General features: G+C 36.9%; 1 pseudogene across 1 annotated transcript; it reads right to left on the reverse strand.

Moving 5' to 3' along the window:
* Positions 1 to 239: 239 nt before the first annotated feature.
* On the reverse strand, positions 240 to 2,271 carry LOC104723627 (cytochrome P450 708A2-like; annotated as a pseudogene). The gene is made up of 7 exons (XR_015570675.1): positions 2,064 to 2,271; positions 1,648 to 1,963; positions 1,390 to 1,539; positions 963 to 1,292; positions 680 to 862; positions 469 to 596; positions 240 to 377 (listed from the first exon to the last, which is right to left on the reverse strand). The product of XR_015570675.1 is annotated as a cytochrome P450 708A2-like (transcript).
* Positions 2,272 to 9,993: the final 7,722 nt, after the last annotated feature.

Here is a 9,993-nt window from a genome sequence, read left to right on the forward strand (position 1 = left end):
TTTTTTCGCCATAAATGCTTTGGTGGCTTTATAACAAAGCGAATATGAGTTCGTGACGATCTGACCAAATGGCATCGTCACAATGACAAAAGTTCTCTTTGTTGTGACGAAATGAAACCGCTACAATATGTCGACATATACTAGACACAATGTTAAACACATTATTAATCCAGTCGGAAAATACACTCTCTTCCAAGATGATTTTTATACATTTAAGCATTCGAGCCAACAACCTTAATTAAGAATATAATTAACCACCACTCTAATAACCATCAGAGTTATCCTCTTTGGATTCTTCTGTGATTTGAACATCAGATCCACATGGAAACATAAGCATAAACCTTCGAAGTACGGTAGTCTCTTTTTTCATTGACCACCTTCAAACCATGGGTACATAGAAATACATGTAAGTAAAAAAGCTTTGAATTGTTAAAAAACAAATTAAAGCCTTTAGTGATAAGAATGAACCTGTATCTAAACAAGTGATGGATAAAAATGGCCATCTGAAGCTTAGCGAACGCAGCTCCTACGCATAGTCTAGAACCAGCGCCAAAGGGAATGTAAGTCTTAGAGAGGATTGAGCCCAAGTCTTCCCTCTAAAATTTTAGTGTTTATTCCATGCTGAAAATTATATAAAATTTTTGAATAAGTTAAAAGATGAAGTTTAAATTTAACTCACCTTCCAACGCCATGGATTAAATGTTAAAGGGTCATCGTACTTCTCAGGATTGAAATGGACATTAGCATAGCCCATGAAGATCCAACCAGCTGGAATTGTGTAATCACCAAATTGAAAATCATGATCGGTTATTCTAAGAACTGTTGGCGCTGTGCTTGTTATCCTAAGCGACTCATTTATCACCTGAAATAAAACACCATATTTGTTTGAACTACTATATATATCAAACTAATAGACAATGAGTGTATTGATATATTAATGTATGAATGTGGCATATACCCACCATCTGCGTGAAAGTCATTGATTTATAGTCTTCCTAGCCTCCTTGCCATTCTTTCCCCGAACAATTCCCTCATTCTCTCTCTTCAAATCTTGCTTGACTTTAGGGTGATCGTTTATGAGTTTCACTATAGCCGCAAGGATTCCTGGCGTTGTTTCATTAGCAATCAAAAAGAAAAGTGTATATGTACTCGATCGCATTCTCTATGCTCATAGTATCCGCTCCGCTTTTCGTTTCTCCAAATATGATCTTGAAAAACTCCCCAAGTTCCTCTCTTGATGCTCTCTTCTTTAATACCGTCTCTTTTATTAACTTCATCATCAGCTTTCTTGCCTGTCAAAAAACACATTTTCGTTTTGATTCCTTTACAACCAACTCATTTGCACATATATAGTGCTATAAAGGTTATATGAACTGGAAAAATATGTACCTTCATCATTCGATAGACATCAGTCCCAGGAACGTTCCAAGAGAATTGAAACCACTCCCTTGGAAAATATCTCCAACATAGTGCGAGTTGTTTTGCCGCCTGTGGTTCCATTTCGCCCATAACTTTCTTTCCAAGGCATTCGATTAAAATCTATAAATTTTGATGAGATGATACATTAATTAAGTAATCGAGTAGAAGTAATAATGCAAAGAGTTACAAACTGTACGTACTATATGAATGAATTTTTATTTTTTTTACCTTGCTTGATGTTTCCTTGACGTTAAGGAAGCCGTTCCTAGCTCCTTCCTCCATGTATGTGCGAGCCAAAATATTGACGTCTTCATCCATCCTCAGTTTTAAACCTTGTGGACCCAACAATTGGAATGTCAAGTTTCGAACATGTTTATGTGACTCTTTGCTCTGGATAAACAAGTTGTTTTCCCCAAATAGTCGTAATATGCTTTTCGTGATACCAGGGAGATAATTTGCCTTCGCTATCTCCACATTCAATTCAATATCCATCGAGATTATAGCTTTTCCTCCAAATAAGCTTGTCCGAAAAACTGGTCCATATCTATTTTTCCCGTAAAAGACAACGCAACACTTAGGAGTAATGTAAAAATATATGTAGAAACATACATACATATGCATTCTGGAGAAATTAGCAAAAGTACCTAAGGATTCTCTCCTTGATGAATGTTGGAAGTTGACGAGCGTCATGAAGTTTCATGAACTCAAAAGTCTCTCCAATGATCGGAAAACCCATTGACCCCGGAGGTAATTTTCCATTTGTTTTTGGATTTCTCCACTGATAGATCCAATGAAATAGCTTGCCGCTATGATTGAAACTATCACAGTCAGTAAGTCATAAACCTCTACCATGTTAACTTATTTCATTCTTTCTACCTTTGGAAGTTATTGGTTTGAGGGTTTAGGGATGCATGATTCTACGACGGATGTGCCCTCTTTATGCTACTGCTCTCTCGTATATTGAAAATATATACTATATAATTGTATTCAAGTTGGTTGAGACACTGGTTGGTACGGACAATAACTCACTCCTAAATCTTTTTTTTTTTTTGGTTCACTCTAACTTTTTTTTAACTTTATTGTTAGTTTTTGGTCTAGATTATTTAAGAAAAAAAAAATTGTTTTTGTGGTTTAAGAGGGGTAACACGAAAAGAAGTTGTAAATGAATTTCAAATTTTATTTTGTCAAATCATCACCACACTACACACAACTACTTTGAAAAACCAAATTATCGAATTTATCCAAAACGTTTTCTACATAATCTATGAGAGATGACATAGTCATTTGTACATGTACTTGGAGGTGAATGTGGTATGGACGAATGGTGATGTTATACATGCATAACAGTGTACGTGTAAGTTATTTGGTTATTTGGTCTTTGGTAAAATTGTAGAAAAACACACAGTAATGAATGAAATTACTGATTATATGATGAAATGCAATCTTTTTCATTGTCATTTTTTGTTTTCGGGTGATTTTTCATTAAAATTTCAATATTGTGTTGCTTGACGCATACGGAATTTGTAACGAGACGTATTGAATGTAAGTACATGTGCGATTTATTATGTTGCTTGTCTATCAAGTTTCACGTGTTTAAAATGTCCGCTGGACAGTCTGGACGTATATAAAGTCCACGCTTCGAGAATCGAAGAACTAATATAAAAAGTTGTACACAAAAATCAATCCTTATACTATATGATTTCGTTAACAAAATATTTTCTTTTTTAGATAGATATAGTGAAATTAAAAATTTACTATAAGAAAGAATTCGATCGCTCTTTCCTTGCATAAGTTACTGATTTTATTTTTGGATTTCTGAATTAGACATGTTAAAAGATGATTTAAAGCCATGGAGTAATATGGTGAATTATGACCCGAACAAGGAGGTGATGTAGTTTGCCAAATGTCGCAGTATGGATAGAAATATCTTCCTTTATTGATTCATAAGATATTGGTATTTATAAAAGTATGAAAAGGGTAAATATTGGTATTCAACGACTCGGCAGGATTGTTTACAGGGCTTTCTTGAGCAATACGTCTTTCAGATCTAGTTTAGAAGCATTCATTGTACAAAAGGTTCTTTGATTGAATAATTTTAGATTCAATTCAAAGAAAAAAAAACGTCTTTCTCAGATAGTTCTACACACAATTTGGAAACAGAGAAACAGTGGAAAACATGGGGAAGATTCCACCAAAGCCACACAACTGGTCAGGTGGATAGATAAACTAGTATGGAACAGGTTTTTTTCCATCAGCTCGTTGGGTGATAGGAGATATGATGATAACTCTGGCTACAATACAGGCTCTAGTTTCTATTCATTATATTTTCTAAAATTTCTGTCTGCATTTTATCAAAAGTAACGTTCAGCCAAAAAAACGTTATTTTTTTAATATAATTTAATATTTTGTTAGAAAAGAAAGAATACTAGGGCAAATAACTAAGGAGTGTATTGAACTTGATATTTTAGGATATTTTGGAGTATTCTTAAATCTCCTGTTATTTAATTGATGATTTTCAAAAATCACCAGAAATCTTATGTTATTGGATGTGAATTTTATAAAAATCATTTACAATCTCTTGTTATTATTGCGGATAATCATGTCTCTTATGTTGTGTTTATCTTCTTATTATTGATAAGGACTAGTTGTCCTGTATTTTCGGGTCTAAGGTCTATCTTGTTCTTGTATATATACTCTAGTTGGAGGATCGATAAAAGTTAAGTTGGTTTGATATCTATTTCTATATCGTATCAGAATTAAGATCACAAAAATTTCTCTAAACTTTTCTTTTCAATCGATAGTTTTGATTTTCTCTTTACTTCTTCTTTGTTCAAAGTTTATTTCTTGCGTGACAAGTAAACATGTCCTCCGTCGAAGATAGTTCTTCTGCAACAAAGAAGGATGATTCTCCGCAGTCAGTGACTCCGGTGGTGTCTCCTTACACCTTGTCAAGCTCCGACAATCCTGGTTCCATGATCTCGTCGGTGTTGTTAAACGGTGAAAACTATAATGAATGGGCAACGGAGATGTTAAATGCACTCCAAGCCAAACGTAAACTTGGTTTCATCAATGGCTCGATTCCTAAACCAGCTGGTGACAATCCCAATTTGGAGAATTGGTTGACGGTGAATTCTATGATTGTCAGTTGGATAAGGACTTAGATTGAACCAAAGGTAAAATCGACAGTTACCTTTATCGCGAACGCTCATCAACTTTGGTTAGACTTGAAGCAGCGGTTCTCGGTTGGGAACAAGGTTCGTGTTCATCAACTCAAAAGTCAGCTCAGCGCTTGTCGACAAGAAGGACAAACAGTCGTTGATTACTACGGCAAGTTTTCCACTTTGTGGGAGGAATATTAAATTTACAAACCTCTCACAGTTTGTTCGTGTGGTTTGTGCACATGTGGAGCTACATCTGCACCTGCAAAAGAAAGAGAGGAAGAGAAAATTCACCAATTTGTTTTGGGACTTGATGAGTCCAAATTTGGGGTATTTGTGCTAATCTTGTTGCCATGGATCCTCTTCCTTCTCTTGGTGAAGTGTACAGCAGAGTAATTCGAGAATAACAACGGTTGTCTTCCACTCGTCTTCGTGAATAACGAGAGGAAGCAGTTGGTTTTCTTGCTCGGTCTGATGCTTCTAGTGGAAGCAAACCAGAATCTTTCCTTGGTAAATCTCGTTTCTCTTGTTCTCATTGTGGTCGTAGTGGTCATGAGAAACGAGACTGTTGGCAGCTCATCGGCTTTCCGGACTGGTGGATGGAGAGGAATGAGAAGAGCAATGCTGGTCGTGGTTCTGGTGGACGAGGAAGAGGTCGTGGTACTAGCTACAACGTCGGCGGTTTCGGACGTGGTCAACATGTTACTGCACACGGAACTAGTTTCAGTCCTTCTGGTTTGCCTGAATTTACACAAGAACAATTAAAGGCTTTCACTCAGTTCATTCAAGAAAACTCCAACAATGGCACTGCTGCTGCTGATAATTCGAACAATTTGTCTGGTAAGATCACTTTTGGCAATGTTATTTTGGATACTGGAGCCTATCATCATGAAACAGATATTTTTTTTTTTTTGTGGTGATGAATGATGTATGGAATGATGACTTATGAATGAATGGATGGCAGGGTGTTTCAATTCCCCTTATGCAGTTGTAGTATAAGAGGTGTCAATCCAATATGAGTGTTTGTGAACAATCAAGATGTGCATATGAGTCTAAGTCAAGCCAGATGTAAAGGTTGTTTGTCACTAACAATCCTATGATGAAATGGAAAGTGCAGAAAGTAAAACTAGAAGAACTAGGAGCTAAATGCAAATGGAACAGAATGATTATGACAATTATGAAGCTAAAACAGAAACGGAAACTATGATAATGCAAGTATTGAACTAATGCAAGGTAAGTAATGAACATGATACTAAATGAATGCAACAGAAATGCAACTAGAATGAAACAGGACAAACACAAATCATAAACACAAGTTCTGGGTTGGAACTCGAGCAAGCACTCGATCGAGTGTAGATCGAGTGCAGGGTCGAGCTGGACAAATACGCAAAACAGAGCAACACAAGAAAAACAGAGCAATACCAAAACGAATCAAACAACAGGATTTTAGCTAAGAAATCAATAAACAAGAAAGGTCTTGAGGAGGGATTCATGGGCTGGACTAATGATTGAGGTCATCTAACTTGGTCAACAAATCTCAAACAACTTGAGCTAATCTCTAGACATATATTTCTAAGACATGTTTAATCCACTCTCATGGCAAGAAACAATCAAACTCATGCATCTCTAGACTTGTTCTCACAAAGTAAAGAATCTACACAAGCAGGCATTAAGCAATATGTCAAAAATCAAACAAGAGTTCTAATCTCTTAGCAAGCCTAATGATAGTCTCTAGATCTAGCCTTATCTATGCTCCTTAGACATTGGTGTGATGCTAAGAGGCTTGAAATCAGATCCTACCCTCTCAGATATAGGATCAGCATTAAGAACATCTAGCCTAGAAGAGATCTACAACAATCAGGCTTGACCAAATCAAACAAACCTCAAACACAACCCAGCCTAACCCATCCTCAAGATCCTAAGCAACTACTCACAAGCATACATGATGAACATCAAAATCATAAACCCAGAAAATGATGAAACTTGCATGATTAGATAGATAAAGCAAAGATCTACAATATTGAAGAAAGAATCAAACTCAAATTCTCAATATTCTGAAAGTTATGAAACCAACAATATTGAAGAATTTAGTCTTTTTTCTCCTTTTAAAAGAAGTACAAGATCTTAAGAAAATAAAAGTGCAAAAGGAATAATTCCCAAAAAGGTAAAAACTAGGTTTTTGACTCTCTAAAAAGTTGGCTTCCTTTGTGGCTGCTGGTACAAGCCCTTATATAGAAAAAGTAGTGGAAGCCCTAAAAACGCTAAAAGACAAAATAGTCAGGCGGTTCGACCAACTCGACCTGGTGCTCGGTCGAGTGACCGGTCGAGTTGGCTCCTCTTGTGCTCCTCCCACTCGGTCGAGTCCCTCTCAGCACACGGTCGAGTGTCTGGTCGAGTGGGCAGTCGAGTTGGACTCCGGACCTTGGTTCTTCAGCCTTAGCTCTCTTGCTTTCTCCTCATGATTGCTTCACTTCTTCTCAGCATTGCTTCCATGCTCCTTAAGCTCCAAAATCACCTGTTTATGCATGAAAAGATGCAAATGCAATGCAACTAAACTCTAATGCAAGAACAGTCCTAAAGCTATGCAATAATAGTCAAAATGGATAGCAAAAGATGCAAAAGATGCAAAAGATGTGAATATATTAAGGGAAAACAGGGTAAAATATATGAACATCACATCACATGACGCGCACTCTTTCTTTGTTGACCAATGTGGTCTCTATTCCACCAAGTCCGGTTGGATTTGCTGATGGCAGTAAAACTTTTGCTATAAGCATGGGATCTTTTCCACTCTCCAAGGATGTCTAGTTGACAAATATCCTTTTTGTTCCGTCACTCAACTGCACATTGATCTCTGTTTCTAAAATTCTGAAACAAACAAAGTGTCTAGCCATGTTTTCTGACACTCTTTGTGTTTTGCATGACCCATTTTCGAAGACTTTGATTGGAAGCGGTGAAGAGCGTGATGGTGTGTATTATCTTACGTTGTGGCTACAACGAAGATTCATATGGCAAGTGCGGCAACAGATCCTGCCTTGTGGAATCGATGTTTAGGACATCCTAGTTTTTCGGTTCTTTCGTCTTTACCTTTATTTTCTCGTTCTTCGTCTTCTGTTAGCTCTACGTCTTGTGACGTGTGTTTTAGAGCTAAACAAACAAGAGCTGTTTTTCCGGATAGTCTTAATAAAACAACAGATTGTTTCTCAATAATTCATTGTGACGTCTGGGGACTGTATCGAGTTCCTTCTTCTTGTGGTGCTGTATATTTTTTGACGATTGTTGATGACTTCTCTCGCGCATTGTGGATGTTTCTCCTCCTTGAGAAGTCTGAAGTAAGACGTGTTCTTACAAATTTCTTGCAATACACGGAAAAGCAGTTTGGTAAAGCTGTCAAGGTGGTTCGAACCGATAATGGGACAGAATTCATGTGTCTTTCTTCTCATTTTCGTGCTAATGGGATTGTTCATCAAACGTCGTGTGTTGGCACGCCTCAGCAGAATAGGCGTGTTGAATGAAAGCATCGGCACATACTAAATGTTGCTAGAGCATTGTTCTTTCAGGCAAGCTTGCCTATCAAATTTGGGGGGGGGGGGGAAGCCATTCTTACTGCGGCATATTTGATCAATCTTACGCTGTCTTCGTTTCATTCTGGTTGCAGTCCTTTTGAGTTGCTGCATGGCTTCAAACCTACCTATGACCAGCTTCGTGTTTTTGGTTCTGCATGCTATGTTCATCGTCTCGGTCGAGACAAAGATAAATTTGGCCAGCGTAGTCGTTTGTGTGTTTTTGTTGGCTATGCTTCTGGCAAGAAAGGTTGGAAGGTCTTTGATATTGAACGGAATGATTTCCTTGTGTCTCGGGAAGTGATCTTTTAGGAAGAAGTTTTTCCTTATGCATCACTGGTTTCTACGTTACCTCTTGTGTCGAATTCTTCACCATCTGGTGATGATGATTGGTTGGTTACTACTGCGGATGCAAGGGGGGAGCTCTACTCCTCGTTCTCCGGATGCTGCTATACAAGAGATTGCTCTTGACAGTTCTTCATCGCATGATTTAAGTGCTACTGCGAAGACTGCTCCTCATAACCTGTTCCCGTTGTTGTAGAACTGGTGGTTCCCGCTGATGCACCCTCCACTATTGTTCTGGTTGTTCCTCCTCCGATTGATCCTTCTCGTCTTCCTCTTGTTGACCAGGCTGTGTCTGCTCGGTTACCGACTGTGTCGGCTCCTCTACAACGTCAAAGCCAGCGTTCTTCTAAGCCTCCTGCTCGACTTAATGATTACATCCTTTATAACGTTAATTACACACCATCATCCTCCACTGCTCTTCCTGACTCCTCTTCAATGTCTTCGTTCTCGGTCTCAGGTATCTCTTTGTCTCCTTTCACGGATTTTGTTTCTGATGCTGAGTTTTCTCCAGCTCATCTTGTTTTTCTTGCGGCTATCAATCAATAATTTATAATTCTCACCTCAAATCTACTGTTATTCAAAAAATCACAATTTTTTTAAAAAATACTATATAGAATGTGATTCTAGAAGATTTTTCTATCATTTTTAGTTAAAACATATGACTTACAAAATCACACCTTTGAAGGTGAAATTTTGGAAAACAAAATTCTTTTAAAAGAGATCGACACCTACTTGAATTTTTTTTATAAAAGCAAGTCTCTTTCTCACTCTTCTCTCTTCTCTCTTCTCTCTTTCATCCTAAACTGATTCGCAGGAAAACACAAAAAAAAAAAAACTCTTTTTTCTATAACAAGTATCTTACCATATGGCCTTAAATTTTTTTGGTAGGGTGCTAATTTACGTGCTCTCCCAACCAGGTCCACGGAGACGAACACGCCAAAGATCCCGAAATTGCGGTTATTAAAATAACTAGGGAAAATACTTGAAAAGGAAAAATATAATATTTTAAGGTACGTTCCCGTTTCCGAAACGTTTCAGAAACTCTGCTTTCGTTTTGGAAACACGACATAAATTTTTTTTAACTTAGAAACCTAATAAATAAATTTATTTGAAAATATATATTCACAATAAATATAAATATATAATATTATTAGTGTTTTAATTCAACTATTTAATATATATGTTCTGAATTTGTGTTGTTTTAAGTATTTCTTTTGATATAGATTTTATGTTTGGTGTTATATTATGTATACACATATATATCAAGATATGTATACATACGTTTCTAAAACGTTTCCATTTCTTAATTTTAGAAAAATATCGTTTCCCGTTTTCGAAACGTTTCGCTTCTGCGTATCCGTTTCCGTTTCCATGCAACCTTGCAATTAGATATACGATTATTCCAATATTGCTCCTCAAGTGGGAATATTTTAAATTTAGAATGCCCAACTTAAAGATAAGAGCTTTAATATCTAATCGACCAAAGATGTATGCAAACTGAGAAAACA

This window comes from Camelina sativa, chromosome 11 (genome assembly GCF_030686135.1).
Source record: "Camelina sativa cultivar CO46 ecotype springtype chromosome 11, ASM3068613v1".
NCBI lineage: Eukaryota > Viridiplantae > Streptophyta > Magnoliopsida > Brassicales > Brassicaceae > Camelina > Camelina sativa.